The 16,921-nt window shown below is 41.0% G+C and overlaps 1 protein-coding gene across 1 annotated transcript in view; it reads right to left on the bottom strand.

Annotated features, from left to right (window-relative positions):
* LOC126482124 (atrophin-1-like) overlaps nt 1-16,921 on the bottom strand; it is a 412,049-nt gene that overhangs the window by 31,513 nt on the left and 363,615 nt on the right. The window lies entirely within an intron of this gene.

The following is a 16,921-nucleotide window of genomic DNA, read 5'->3' as shown; positions in this document are numbered from 1 at the left end:
GTCAAATCGAAAGACTTGCACCCAGCGAACGATCTACCCGACGGGAGGCCCTGGTCACACGAAATTTACAGCTCCTCACTTGGCCACGCGAGGCTGAGTACACCCCGTTCCAGAGTTTCACACTTTAGAAAAAAATCGGAGGAGGCACCAAAAATGGAACCCTTTCTCTCAGCAGGAGGCTACGCTAACCATTCGGTTCAAAAATGGTTCAAATGGCTCTGAGCACTATGGGACTTAACATCTGTGATCACCAGTCCCCTAGAATTTAGAACTACTTAAACCTAACTAACCTAAGGACATCACACACATCCATGCCCGAGGCAGGATTCAAACCTGCGACCGTAGCAGTCACGCGGTTCCAGACTGTAGCGCCTAGAACCGCTCGACCACCTCGACCTGCTAACCATTCGGTTGGGAGATGGTCAGGATAGTTGACTGACAAACATAGTGGTATGTGATCCTTTTCTTCCTCATGATAATATCTGCTTACGATGAACTCTGGCAACTATTCCAACAGCGGTCGCAGATTACTTACACCAGTCATAATTTTTCTTCGTTTGGCTTCTTCTTGTTATCTATTTTACCATTTTTACGTAATTTTGTTAGATCCTTGAGACTGATGCATAGGCGCAGTTTTATTTTCATCTTAAGTTAACCCCCATAATTTCTCGGCATCACATGTCATCACTTGCACAGTCACTTCTTTTTTTAATGATTAAAAAAATACTTGCATTAAAGTTTTCGATGTATTTCATTTGATTACTTTTGAGAACGTTATTGGAGATATCAGCGATCCAATTACAATTTTTGAAAATAATTATCGTCCGTGCCTGTAACTACTAGGTTAGCGATATATCTGACTAATAATATTTCGTCTTCATTCACAGAAATTTTGTTTTCTAATTACCATCAGTGCTTTACGTTGGCACTACTCCATTTTCAAGGGCTTTATAGACATAATAGGGTTGCGGCGGCTTCAGATCTGCCACTATTAGGTGAAAAATTGAAGCAGGCGTAATGCCCATTATTTCTATACAGACCTCGAAAATAGAGGTGCAGCTTCTAAACGCGCTGAACAATAATTAAAAAATTAAAATAATGTTGTGGTTGAAGATGGAATATTGCTAATCAAATATAGCCCCAAATTAGGAAAGATTGAATTGGGGGAGGAAATGATTTCCACTCAATGTTTGAGTACTGTTCCTCTTACTATGGTAAGTTTAGGACAGACGAAACGGATATATCTCACTTACGATTCTCTGTGTTTTTGTAAGCATTTGGTGCTTCTGGATTCCTGCCTGTACTTTCTTTACCCACAATCTACAAGATATTATCAGTAGAGGAACTTATTGTACCTTTACTGGCAGTACTCATTAGACGGAAGTTTCATGTCAAACACTGTCCACTAATCTTACTCACACTAGTAATTTTCAAGTAATCGGAAATTGAATTTATACATTATGAATGACAGAAATTTACGTACCTATCACTCGAAAACTGGAATTATTATTAAGATTTACAGATAACTATGACGTGTAGACTTATGTTTACATTAGGTTACAAAACTTAAGCACGAAACAGTTCGATGAAATTTGGAGCATACATAGAAAGCACTGCTTCTGTATAGTACATACGGTAACTGAAAGGAATACGCAGTGAGACGAGCAGATATACACTGAAGGGCCAAAGAAACTTGTACAGGAATGCATATTCAGCCGGCCGCGGTGGTCTCGCGGTTCTAGGCGCTCAGTCCGAAACCGCGCGACTGCTACGGTCGCAGGTTCGAATCTTGCGTCGGGCATGGATGTGTGTGATGTCCTTAGGCTAGTTAGGTTTAAGTAGTTCTAAGTTGTAGGGGACTGATGACCACAGATGTTAAGTCCCATAGTGCTCAGTGCCATTTGAACCATTTTTTTTTTTTTTTTTTTTTTTTGCATATTCAAATTCAGAGTTATGTAAACGGGCAGAACACGGCGCATTTGTTAGATCGGCTACTGTTGCTACAATGGCGGGTTATCAAGATTTATGTGAGTTTGATCGTGGTGTTATAGTCACGAGCGATGGCACGCAGCATTCCGAGGTAGCGATGAAGTGGGGATTTTCCCGTACGCCGATTTCACGAGTGCACCGTGAATATCAGGAACCCACCATGTTTAAAATTTTGAGTCCGGTTAAACATCAAATCTCCGACATCGCTGCGGCCGGGAAAAGATCCTGCAAGAACTGGACCAACGACGACTGAAGAGAATCCTTCAAAGCGACAGAAGTGCAACCCCTCCGAAAATTGATGCAGATTTCACTGTTGGACAACAAGTGACAGCGTGCGAACAATTCAAAGAAACATCATCGATATGGGCTTTCGGAGCCGAAGACCCATTCGTGTACCCTTGACAACTGCACGACACAAAGCTTTACGCCTCGCCTGGACCAGTCAACACCGACATTGGACTGTTGATGACTGGAAACATGTTGTCAGCTAAGACGAGTCTCGTTTCAAATTTTATCGAGGGGATGGATGTATACGGGTATGGAGGCAACCTCTTTTTTTGAATCTATGGACCTTGCATATCATCAGGGGATTGTTCCAGCTGGCGGAAGCTCTGTAATAGTGTGTGGCGTGTACAGCTGGAGTGATATGAGAACTTCGATACGTGTAGGTACAACTATGACAGGTGACATTTACGTAAGCATCCTGTCTGATCACCTGCATCCATTCATGTCCATTGTGCATTCCGACGGACTTGGGCAATTCCAACAGGACAATGCGACACCCGACATGTCTAAAGCTACTATAGAGTGGCTCGAGGAACACTCTTCTAAGTTTAAACATTTCCGCTAGCCACTGAACTCCCAAGACGTGGACATTATATATCTTGAATGCCTTTCAACGTGCTGTTCAGAAGAGATCTCTACATCCTCGTACTCTTACGGATTTATGGACAGCCGTTTAGCATTCACAGTGTCAGTTCCCTCCAACACTACTTCAGACCTTAGTCAAGTCCATGTCACGTCGTGTTGCGGCATTTCTGCGTGCTACACGATATTGGCCAGGTGTGGCAGTTTCTCTGGCTCTTCAGTGTAAGAACTTTACTCAAAGATAATAACAACAGTAAAGTCACAGCGATTCATTACGGTCCCCTGGACATTACAAATGGTGGGACAAGTTCTTGGAATAGGGTGTGTGATCACCACGGACAGAAGTGCGTGCCCTGCATTGCTCCTACGTTGGTCCCAGTCTACGTAAGGAGTTCTTGTGGTAGGGCGTTCCATCCCCTCACCAGCGTGACCGACAACTGATAAATAGTCGTTGGAGCATGAGGACGTGCTGCAATACTTCTTCCGAATGCCGCTCTGCATCCCACCCGTGCCTGATGGGAGCTACGTCTGGGTAATAGGCTTGCCAGTCCATTCGTCGAACATCCTCTCATTACAAGAGCTTCTGCACCTGCGCTGTCCGATGCGGTCGGGCAGTGCCATGCATAAAAATGAAGTCAGGGCAGATTGCAGCGCTGAAAAGACGCACAAGGCAACGGAGTACAGTGTCACGATAACGTTCACCGGTCAGTGTACCATGTTTAAAAATTTGGATGTCAGTACGCCCGTGTAGCATTGCCTCCCCACATCATGGCACCTGGTCCACTGAAACTATCATGTTCGAAAGTGTTCCTGGGTGCATTATGTGTTCCCACTGTCGCCATATGGGGATACGTCCAGCATTGTCGAACATGGTCGTTTTGGTGTTTTTATTAACGTTCCAGTGTGAGTATGGTCTTTTAACTTAAGAGTCATTTCTGTTCGTTTCATAGCGTGTTTCTGTCAGTTGTAGCAGTTCTTTCTATTTATGGTCCAGAGTTCCATTGAGGTATGTTACCAGGCTGTGGCACGCAATGCGAAAGTCACTTTCGTCCCTAACATTAGACAACCAATGTAATTAGCAGGTCCAATAGTGGAGTATGAGTTCTCTTATCAACTGTATACTGGCTATGGATGATAGTGTAAAGGCTATATTTATAACGAAACGAAATGGAAGTATGTCGCTGTATTTTAACATGAAGGTTCTTAAGGGCACGAAATTTTATCGAGTTAGTCGCTTGTTGTCTTATTCGAACTTTATATTTAGATATCTCATTTACCAATCTATTACTTCTTTTGCGTGGTGCTTTAATATTACGAAGTGTCTTCCAAAACAGAGATGGGCTTAAATGATTACATGCAAAAGGTAAAAAAATAGCTTGTAATCAAAGTACCAACTGATTTCGCTCGTGTGTATAATGACTAAATTGTTTCAATTCATATTTTCACCGATGGAACTGATATGGGTCGCAAATGGAATCCAGGAAAAACTTTCATCTTCTCTTTTCTACAGTCGCGCTGTTGATACCGCAGCATAGTTTCATTTTTCTCCTTTTCTCTTCTTTCCTCAGTCTCACGTATGGAGAAGTGAGAGGTTACCAAAATTAATTCTAAGAAACGTTCAGAAACTTACAGTCTGCTTTTCCCAATCCTCTACGCCCCTTCTGCTGGCCAGCTCGGTTTCAACACACTGGAATTTTCAGATTTGAATGACAGCTGCAAAATTGCTTCTATTATAATGTGGTGCGTGTTCAGGCTGCAGAACTTCTGCCAGAGATAGTATTATGCAACACTAGCGTCTGTGAAAGGTAAAGTGTTCCTTGTTTTTCCTTCTGTCTTCCTGAACATTTTTCAGTCTCCCTTTCTGCCCCGTCTTTTCTCGGTGTCTCTCAGAAAACTTTTTATTTCTATCTTTTCTCCTCAGTTCGTGACAGCAGTCGCCTTAACGGCTGCATATGGGACGCACCGTACGGCCGAGAGCAGTTCAAAAGCCATTATCTTAGCGGCCACTCCGCCCGAATGCGAACGAATATAAAGGACGCGCATTCATCATTTAAAGGCCCCTAGAAGCACGCTGCGCGCACACATTACTCACCGCGTACGGTCGGTTCGCGCATGCGCGCACGCGCAGGTGTCAGGTATCACATTGTAATTCAAATACCTTCATTAATATTCATGCGCGTGCCCCGTCCGGCACTATACGTTACCGCATCTCGAAATCTTTGACGATGATAAAATAACCAAGTGGGCTAGATCGCCGAGCCGCCAATTCCCCTCTCGACTCGCCCGGCGTGCTCACTCGTCCTGCAATTAGTGGCGTAATGCGGCGATCCTCCCCAACGTCTTACCCCCCCTGGCGGCTCTTTTTGCCTCCTACAGTAGGCTATTTCCACGCGTGCAGGAATTCCTGAGTTTCTGCTGCGACGCACACCGACGTAGTAGTGGTTGACCAGCGTTCCCTTTTGACGGATTCGAAGAGAAAGTTCCTACACGCGTATTATATGGTGTCTTCATCCATTATATTCACAGTTGGCATATTAGTATTACGGCAGTTACACAGAAGAACGTGTCACAGTGTTTACGTGTGAAAGGTCAACATTTCGTGTTAGACGGATGAAATAAAAAATAAGAAGAACAATGTGAAGTGAAAACTAAGAAAACCATTGTGAAGTGTCCAGCTTATAACTTCCTATATTTTCCTGTTTAACAAGGTGTAAACGAATGAAAGTAACATCACTGTGACGACCATCTTGACAACTCACGCTTGACAGCTGGTGATGAGAATATTAAACAGAATTAACAGAAAATAAACTAGATCTACTGGACGAAAAATAACTTGGGCTTCGTCAGATTTAAAGGTGTTATGATTACTTAGTATAATCGTTCAGTTCAGGATGCGATCCATGATTTTGTACTGCAGTCTTCTTTTCGAAACTGATTTATTTGTCAGTATCGCGGTGTTAATACAGTTACTGAATTACTAGCTTCGGCAATGTACCGGGTGATCAAAAATTCAGTATAAATTTGAAAACTTAATAAACCACGGAATAATGTAGGTAGAGGGGTAAAAATTGACACACATGCTTGGAATGACATGACGTTTTATTAGAACAAAGAAAAAAAACATAGTTCACAAAATGTCCGACAGATGGCGCTAACTGCTACCGCGACGGGTGAGAGGTACGCCGATATGTTACAGAATCGCATCATCCCCAGCCTGGCTGATAAACACCTGCTGGAACGTGTATGATGTTTATGCAGGATGGCGCTCCACCCCATATTGCTAGACGCGTGAAAGATCTCTTGCGCGCGTCGTTTGGTGATGATCGTGTGCTCAGCCGCCACTTTCGTCATGCTTGGCCTCCCAGGTCCCGAGACTTCAGTCCGTGTGATTATTGGCTTTGGGGTTACCTGAAGTCGCAAGTGTATCGTAATCGACAGACATCTCTAGGGATGCAGAAAGACAACATCCGACGCCAATACCTCACCATAACTCTTGACATGCTATACAGTGCAGTTCACAACATTATTCCTCGACTACAGCTATTGTTGAGGAATGATGACGGACATATTGAGCATTTCCTGTAAAGAACATTATCTTTGCTTTCTGTTACTTTGTTATGCTAATTATTGCTATTCTGATCAGATGAAGCGCCATCTGTCGGACATTTTTTGAACTTTTGTATTTTTTTGGTTCTAATAAAACCCCATATCATTCCAAGAATGTGTGTCAATTTGTACCTCTCTATGTACATTATTCCCTGATTTATTCAGTTTTCAAATTTATACTGACTTTTTGATCACCCTGTATACAGCCATCTTCAGATCACTAAAAGGTATTTCGAGGTTACAGGCTTACAGTCATATAAAAATTGTAGTACTGCATGTACAACAGCTCAACGACAAAAATTAGATACCCATAAACCAGGACAATGCATACACCGCTCTGTCACCTGAGGACTATACAGTAAGCTATAAAACGATAACTCATAAAATCCTGCTCACATGGACGGCTTCAATCCATCAATATATTAACAAATACTTCTAATAAATAAAATTTTTAATTACACTGTACCATAAGAAAGTTGAAGCATTACAATGACATACCAAGTGTGCTGTCTTGTTCGTGCCATTCGGACTCCATGTTGTACATACTTTGTGACAGCACTCCTGGCATGTCGTTGTAATGCCTCGACTTTTTATGGTAAGTTGTCATTTAAAATTTTGCTTAATGAAGGCACTCGTTATTCTCTGTTGACTTCGGATTGTTTCTACACCCACGAGCAGAATTTTATGAGAACTATTATTTAACAGCATATTGTATAATCCGTGGCTCATGGTGTGGGTTCCTGTAGTCATGTCCCAGTTCATGAACCACGGGCGACGTATGAGTGGCCAAGTAAGTGGTCCCGACAGTCGGGATACTAGTTACTTTGGAATAAGGATGGGCATCTCGGACATATTCTGAGTCGTGGTCACCTTTGTGCTCATACGGCAAAGACTACCAAATCCACCGGTTAGTCCCTCAGCCGTTAGGGGTAAAAACCAATAGGACTCGGGGCAAGTAAGGCTAGCAACCTGCTTCCCTGGTACTTTAAATATGATGCTGGCAACAATCAGAGCAAAATGCCTCGGACCTTTGGAGGTGACGGAGTCCCACCTCTAACTGACAAACCAGGGACTCCTAAGATACGACTTGGCAAACAAATGGTAATGAGATGGGGAGCTATTAATATCAATGGGGGCTACTCTGGGAAGAAGGTAGAGCTGGCAGAGGCTGCAAGTAAGATGGGGCTTGACGTTTTAGCTGTTAGTGACATTCGGGTAAGGGGTGAGAAAGAAGAGGAAGTGGGAGAATACAAGGTCTACCTGTCAGGAGTCAAAGCAGGAATAGTAGATTGGGGTGTAGGGCTTTACATCAGGAAAGAAATGGAACCCAGCGTAGTTACAATAAGGTATGTAAACGAACGACTGATGTGGATAGATTTGACAGTGTCTAGCAAGAAAATTAGGATTGTGTCAGTATATTCGCATTGTGAAGGGACAGATCAACATAAGATGGATAGTTTTTATGAGGCACTCAGTGATGTAGTTGTTAGAGTAAGGGACAAGGACAGTGTTTTGCTCATGGGTGATTTTAACGCCAGGATTGGAAATGGAACAGAAGGTTATGAAAAGGTTATGGGTAAATTTGGAGAGGATATGGAGGCCAACAGGAACGGGAAACAACTCTTGGATTTCTGTGCCAGTATGGGCTTAGTAATCACAAACTTCTTTTTTAAACATAAGAACATTCACCGGTATACTTGGGAAGGCAGGGGAACCAGATCTGTCATTGACTTTATAATAACAGATCAGGAATTCAGGAAGGCTGTGAGGGATACACGTGTATTCAGGGGATTCTTTGATGACACTGATCATTATTTAATCTGCAGTGAAATTGGGATTGTGAGGCCGAAAGTGCAGGAGGTCAGGTCCATATCTAGGAGGATAAGAGTGGAGAAACTTCAGGATAAGAAACTCAGGCACAAGTACATAACAGCGATCTCAGAAAGGTACCAGTTAGTTGAATGTAGTCAATTACAGTCATTGGAAAAGGAATGGACAAGGTACAGGGACACAGTACTAGAAGTGGCTAAAGAATGTCTTGGAACAGTAGTGTGTAAAGGGAGGATGAAGCAAACAGCTTGGTGGAATGATACAGTCAAGGCAGCCTGTAAAAGGAAAAAGAAGGCGTATCAGAAATGGCTACATACCAGAACCCAGGTAGACAGAGAAAGTTATGTTGAAAAAAGAAACAAAGCCAAACAGATAATTGCACCATCCAAGAAGAAATCGTGGGAAGACTTTGGAAACAGGTTGGAGACTATGGGTCAAGCTGCTGGAAAACCATTCTGGAGTGTAATTAGCAGTCTTCGAAAGGGAGGTAAGAATGAAATGACAAGTATTTTGGACAGGTCAGGAAAACTGCTGGTGAATCCTGTGGATGCCTTGGGCAGATGGAGGGAATATTTTGAAGAGTTGCTCAATGTAGGTGAAAATGCGATCAGTAATGTTTCAGATTTCGAGGTAGAATGGGATAGGAATGATGATGGAAATAGGATCACATTTGAGGAAGTGGAAAAAATGGTCAATAGATTGCAGTGCAATAAAGCGGCTGGGGTGGATGAAATTAAGTCGGAACTCATCAAATACAGTGGAATGTCAGGTCTTAAATGGCTACACAGGATAATTGAAATGGCCTGGGAGTCGGGACAGGTTCCATCAGACTGGACAAAAGCAGTAATCACACCAATCTTTAAACATGGAAACAGAAAAGATTGTAACAACTACAGAGGTATCTCTTTAATCAGCGTTGTGGGTAAAATCTTCTCAGGTATTGTTGAAAGGAAAGTGCAAGTATTAGTTGAGGACCAATTGGATGAAAATCAGTGTGGGTCTAGGCCTCTTAGAGGTTGTCAGGACCAGATCTTTAGCTTACGGCAAATAATGGAAAAGTGTTATGAGTGGAACAGGGAATTGTATCTATGATTTATAGATCACGAAAAGGCATATGACCGGGTTCCTAGGAGGAAGTTATTGTCTGTTCTACAAGATTATGGAATAGGAGGCAAACTTTTGCAAGCAATTAAAGGTCTTTGCATGGATAGTCAGGCAGCAGTTAGAGTTGACGGTAAATTGAGTTTATGGTTCAGAGTAGTTTCAGGGGTAAGACAAGGCTGCAACCTGTCTCCACTGTTGTTCATATTATTTTTGGATCATATGTTGAAAACAATAGACTGGCTGGGTGAAATTAAGATATGTTAACACAAAATAAACAGTCTCGCATATGCGGATGACTTAGTTGTGATGGCAGATTCGATTGAAAGTTTGCAAAGTAATATTTCAGAGCTAGATCAGAAATGTAAGGACTATGGTATGAAGATTAGCATCTCCAAAACGAAAGTAATGTCAGTGGGATAGAAATATAAACGGATTGAGTGCCAAACAGGAGGAACAAAGTTAGAACAGGTGGACGGTTTCAAGTACTTAGGATGCATATTCTCACAGGATGGCAACATAGTGAAAGAACTGGAAGCGAGGTGTAGCAAAGCTAATGCAGTGAGTGCTCAGCTACGATCTACTCTCTTCTGCAAGAAGGAAGTCAGTACCAAGACTAAGTTATCTGTGCACCGTTCAATCTTTCGACCAACTTTGTTGTATGGGAGCGAAAGCTGGGTGGATTCAGGTTACCTTATCAACAAGGTTGAGGTTACGGATATGAAAGTAGCTACGATGATTGCAGGTACTAGTAGATGGGAACAATGGCAGGAGGGTGTCCACAATGAGGAAATCAAAGAAAAACTGGGAATTAACTCTATAGATGTAGCAGTCAGGGCGAACAGGCTTAGATGGTGGGGTCATGTTACGCGCATGGGAGAAGCAAGGTTACCCAAGAGACTCATGGATTCAGCAGTAGAGGGTAGGAGGAGTCGGGGCAGACCGAGGAGAAGGTACCTGGATTCGGTTAAGAATGATTTTGAAGTAATAGGTTTAACATCAGAAGAGGCACCAATGTTAGCACTGAATAGGGGATCATGGAGGAACTGTATAAGGGGGGCTATGCTCCAGACTGAACGCTGAAAGGTATAATCGGTCTTAAATGATGATGATGGTGATGATGATGATGATGATTGTATAATCCTCTTGTGACAAAGTGGCGTATGCGTTGTATGATATAACTACCACTGCTCAGTTTATGGGGATTTAATTTTTGTCACTCAGTTGTTGTGTATGCCACACTACAATTTTCGTGTGATTTTATGCCTGTAACCTCGACATATTTTCTTTTTATAGTTGTAAGGATGGCAATGCACATTGTCGAAACTAGTAATCCAGCAATTTTGTTAACAAATGTATATTGGCAAATAAACTGGTTTTCCAAAAGAAGACAGCAGTACATAAAGGTATTTAGCAAAAAAAGTTTTACTTGTGCTTAGCAAGGAAAGGAAAGATAAAGAAAAACCAAAACATTATCACTGTATTTGTGGAGCTGGCGTATCACATTTTTACCTGTTTTCAGTGGTGGTTTCCGAATGGCACCGTGTCTTCAAAATTATTTTCATTCATGTACTGCACTTTGCTTCCTATGAGATTTAAGAATGAAGAACATCGACACTGGCGTAGTCTCATAGAAACGTTCTTAGGTTTTAAGTAGTCTGCTAAAAGCTCTGTTGAGCTATAAGGAAAACCCTTTTTACGTGCTGCAACGGTGATATTTACTACAAGCTTGTAACAAGCTTGTTTATTTGTGGTAAAGGCAGGTCTTGTTTACAGCGCAAAACTTGCGATGGAAGGCGCTACAGATTGAATCTAACAAAGCGAGCATTCCAAACGAAGGGTTATAAACGCGGAATGATGTTTCACGAAAATGCTGAAGAAATATCTTTGTGAGGCGTTGGTGAACCTCATGTATCTGTTACTTCTCTGCTCCGCTATGAGAAATAACATGGTAAAGAAAAATAACTGCTAGACTTTTATACTTAAGTTTCTGGACGTTCTAACTTAATATGGAGAAAACAACAAACACTGTCGGCAAAAGGAATCTCCACCTGTGGTTTTCGCAATAAAGTCAATCGTATATGTTGAGCTCAAACTGAGTAACTTACCATCCACGCCAGAAGAACGTTTCTTCCATAATTTCGTCTGTTAACCCTTTAAACCTAGCAATGCGAACGCGTATTCAGCACCGTATGCTACCAATGGGCGTGGAGGGAGGGAGGGGTGTTAGTTACTTCAGGACACTCATATGATTACTTCAGGACAACCACATGAAAATATAAATTTCTATAAAAACCTTTGAACACTTCAGTTACACTTTTTGATTAATTTTAACTGACAAAAATTAAAACAGTTATAGAATCTACTACAAGAAGTCGTTAGAAACAATAATTTCTTTTTCAAAATTTTAAAATTCGAAGCTCACGACTAGATAATAATATTTGCAAAAGGTGGGCAAGACATATCTCCCAGTTAATACTGCTAGGGTTTAAAAAGCTGGTAACAATGTTACAATGTGTGTTCTGTTATTCATTAGTTTACATAATGTTCACCTTACCAACTAAGTGAAATTAGTTAATTTCTAATCGAACACAACAAAATGAAAAACGGATAAAAATTTAAATCAAAGAAAGATATAAAGAACTTCATTCTTTAACTTTTATGCTGTGACGTATTTTTCCACATGGGAGAAAACTTCTTTTTTACCAGCTTTAAAAATATAGAATCCAAATTTAAAATTACATGAAAGAAATTTCCCTTCTTAAAACGGCTATTAACTGTAGAATTTGCGCCAGCGATCATATGTCTGTGACGGAGTACCCCTTTCATGTAGCGGCACCTAAAAGGCAATAAACCGTTAACGCGCTTTGGCATAAAACGCGTCATTATTAGGACTGGAAAATTTGTCAAGAGATAAAATTAATAGCTGAAATAAAATACAAGAGTCATCCATAGCATCCACAATAACGACGAATATTCACTGCTTTGTAACTCCATACCTACCAGCATTTATAGTCGGGTTACGGAAAAAATTTGCTTTAAGTGATGACTCGAGAAATATGTCGCGTGATGAGTATTATATGTGTGAACGACCAACGCTATCAACAGGATAGGGCAATGGTCGGCGATTTTAGAGTCAGAGTTATTCAGGGAGAACTGGGATGCCTTTGACATCACCTCACACGGTAGAACGATACAGGGACGTGAATGCCCTACAAAACATTTTTGTAGACCGTCTGGTCTGTAGAACAAAGTGGTGTCCAGTATATTCTGAATCACATAACAGTGTATCGATGAGGATTTAATTTATATGAATAAACTTTCCAGCCAAAGAGATTTATCACCTGCTCTGAGTCTTGTTCAGTCCATCTAGATGCTATCTCTTGCAATGTTCATTCACTACTGACTATACCGTCATTCAGTCAGTGTCTGAGACAAGTGCAGCTGTTAAACTGAACTACATCTGCTCGAATACATACTCCGAATGGACACACTAATGCTGAAAAGGAGCACTATATGAATACACTTTGCAGAATATGCGTGCTTAGGAGAAGCGTCATGCGTCGTGTAGTAGCTGTTTAGCAGTCATCATGAGATCCTGAATGTTTTCTGTGATATACCATGATGACACGTGACATCGCGCTGACGATGATGGGAGGTTAACTAAATCATCCTCCCATTTAGTGTATGCCCTTGTTTCCAATGTATTTCTTCTAATAAGGTAGATGGTTGGACTGCTCTTTTCCATCGCCTGCACGTTTATTTGAAATACTTGCTTCATCAAGTGTACTTCAATTTGACCGACCTTAGAAACCAAGGTCGCTGACGTACCCTAATATAATGGCGGTCACTATATACGATGAGCTACTCATGATGCAAATGTAATTTAAATATATGGGTCGAAAAGGAATGAAGGGTGTTGTCGTGAATTAATAGGTTTGCTTCGACGACCTATTACTTTTGTTTTTTTTTTATTTTAAATTATTTATTACCTTCTTGAAAAGGAGCACAAATAATTTAATTTCTTTTGATGCTTGAGCTTAGTCTTATTTTTGGCCATTGAGGTCCTTTTTAATTGGGTGGAGAATGTTCACACTATAATCTTAGTTTTACAAGGGGCGTTCAATAAGCAATGTAGCACTTTCTTTTATTAAAGCAGGTTGGTGTTATTCAGGATTCCGATATACCACATTATTCCCCATTCTTTTGACTACAAAACCCTATTTTTCAATAACATATGTTTTTGAGTTGGACCCGCCTTTAACAAAACACAATTTTGATTTTTGACCCAGACATGTTTCACTGCAGTTGCAGCATCATCAGTGGTTTTTTTCATTATTATGGCAGTTAAACATAAGGAATGCTCTTTACTGTTTAAATACATATAAATATTAGTTTCTAAATCGTAATTACAGGTTTTTGAAGAGCACATAAAATTGTGTCTTCATACCTTCTTACCACATGATGTAGTTTTCGAGCTGTATTACATTTTTACAGTGACTGTTTTTCTTTACAATTTGTCAGCTCCAACTATATACAACTTAATGTAGGCTAAATATTCACGCAAAAATTACGATTTTTAAACTGTAATGGATATGGCTAAGATTAATAATTCAGGTGAAAGGTTGTCTGTGTGTGTGTGTGTGTGTGTGTGTGTGTGTGTGTGTGTGTGTGTGTGTGTGTGTGTGTATATCTATTTACATTATGTTTTACTTTCGCTTTCTTTTATCGTCATCTTCCTCATTGTCAAGTTCTATGTGTTGAGTTGTCACGGTCACTGTTTACGAGCTGTAATAACAAGATTGTTGACAGTTGAACAGTAGAAGGTGTGAAAAATAAGATGGCAGACAGTGAAACAGTTGAGGACGTCATTAGCAGTTGTTTGAATTTCTCAGAGGTGTGTGTGTGTGTGTGTGTGTGAGAGAGAGTGAGAGAGAGAGAGAGAGAGAGAGAGAGAGAGAGAGACAATGACAGTATAACTGTTATAGAAGATTAGTTTGGTATACCTGGTGCTTCGTGAGAGCAAATCGATACAGTGTTTAGTCAGAGATTGATGATAGTAATAAAATCCAATCTCGTCTTCACTTCATACTGCTTATTCTTGGTTGAAGTTCGGTGTTTTATGCTTGTTATATGCAGAGAGTTGGGTTTTCTAATTGGGCCGCGGGGCACAGGGGTGAAGGTAGTGAACAGTTGTGCTATGACAGAATAGGACAGATCTCGATCACCTGGATTCTGAATGTGATGGAACCACACGCCCTAGTACATTTTGGTGACGACATTAAGCACGGAATAATGCTAGCTGCAACTATTTCTCGTAACTTCGAATGCTACATTGTAGACCCCCTTACTTTGTTTCGGCCTCTGTAAGGCAATGGATTCAGTCGGAAGCAAGTTCCAGGAAACGAAACATAACACCTGGTAACTCTAAATGGCGCCCACCAATTTCGGTCTGGATGTAATATTAACTGTTATTGTCTAGGTGATAAAGTTAGCGAAAGGAATAAATGCCAAAGACATTGTTCTTCCTGTGGGGTCGAGTTTCATTACTCAGGCTTGAAACGCACTGATTATAAACGAAACTTAATTAGTTCTTAAACCTGAGTCCACCTGGAACGTGGAAGTGCTCAGCGACCGTACTTGTCTCAAGTCGTGAATGAAGGTATAGCCGTCAGTTATAGTTTGTGTTTACTCTAGCAGATCTAGATTTCGGTCACTGAATGACTATCTTCAACACAGCAGAAATGCTAATACATTTCAGCCGTTATTTTGCATAGTCCCTCTTGGACTATATGTGTTAAGAGCTCAAACTGCACTGTTAACTTTGTCTGCTGTATTGAAGATAGCCATTCATTGACCGAAATAAAGATCTGCTACAATACACATAAGTTGCGGCTGATTGGCGTACTTTCTTTCACCTACTGAAACTTAATTATCCTATGTCTACAGTAAATTAATCGGTGTTGCACCATCTGCAGACACGAAAGTAGTAACGAATAATATTGTACAACGAATCTGGCCGACATCTCACCAAGAGTGGTTGACTAATAGTTGTTTCCTTGGCTTGTTTTTCACGAAGCGGCGGACCTTACACCACCGTGAACGTTTGGAAATTTGTGGTAAAGCCGTCGGCACACGGACCGTGCTGCCGAACGTTAACGTTGAGCGTGCCCAGTTCAACGTGCTGCTCAACGCTCAGGAATGATGCGACTTGTGCATGCGGTACGTGGACCCCAACGTGGTATACGCGATCGCAACGCACTCAAGCGACAGTTGAGGGATGTTTCTAGTTCGTTAATCACACTGTTTACTCAACGGGCGCGTAAAATTCCCAAGTTAGCTCTATTAAAATGCACATTTCTTCCATCGTCCACGAAAAGGAAAGTACCATGTCCAATCAATAAGGACACAGGCTTATAAAAGTTCCATTACAAGCAGTGCGTTACAAAATTGGAATACTTTCCGCATAAGATAAACATTATTTCATCATTCCCACATTTTAGTAAAACCCCAAGGTCAGTCTTACTTGATCACTGTTCGTACCCAGTAGCAGAATCTTTGCAACATGTCAATTACGAAGCGTAAAAGAAGAAGAAGAAAAAATACCTTTATACAAGTAGCGTAAGCTGTCCTTTAGATTAAGCCAATCGAACAAAGTCACCCCTCAAAAAAAAGTGAACTTGTATTTACATAAAATCAAACATTACAGTCTATACTTATATTAAACTAATAATAAAGTATCAGAACCTAATAAAAACGCGAATGTTAGGAAAAAAAAATTTGTAGTGTCAGGACGCGAACCACCGCCCCAACAAAAAAAAACCTCATTAGTATACAATGATGCTATTCATTACGCTATACCAACATCACATCACCTGTATCTAATAATAGTAACTTACCTCTTGCTAAAAACTTTAATCGTAGATATTTTACTAACTGAAATTTAATTATAACACATTGTACCAAGAACAATGCGTTTTGGGTGGATCTTCAGTGTATCGCTGCCTTCAAATAGCCTACTCTCATTATACGCAAGTTACAATAATTATTTTGCCGCGAATATGATGTTTCTCATTATTTTATTGGAACGAATCACACAGTTAACAATGAGTTTTGCAGTGATTCTCAATTTGCTGGTGCTCGGAACGGAATATATACGTATAGGCTTGAAATGAATGACAATATGGCGCGTCACAACTCTGTACTGAAGGGAGACGGCGTGCGTGTGACGTAGGTGGCGTTGTGCCATGTCATTGGTCAACGCTCAGACGCACGCTGAGAATATCTGACATGCCAAATATTGCTCTGCACGTTCGGAAAGACTCACGAGCGTGCTATTCCATGCTGTGACATCAGAAACTCGGCACGCTCAACGCTCAACGTTCGGATGCACGGTCCGTGTGCCGACAGCTTAAGGTGTTAAGGGATCAAACTGCTGAGGTTACCAGTCCCTAAGCTTACACGCTACTTAATCTAACTTAAAATCTAACTTAAACTAACTTACTCTAAAGACAGCACACACCCCCAC

This window comes from Schistocerca serialis, chromosome 5 (assembly GCF_023864345.2).
Source record: "Schistocerca serialis cubense isolate TAMUIC-IGC-003099 chromosome 5, iqSchSeri2.2, whole genome shotgun sequence".
In the NCBI taxonomy this organism is placed as follows: domain Eukaryota; kingdom Metazoa; phylum Arthropoda; class Insecta; order Orthoptera; family Acrididae; genus Schistocerca; species Schistocerca serialis.
This window is presented reverse-complemented; position numbering and strand designations above follow the sequence as displayed.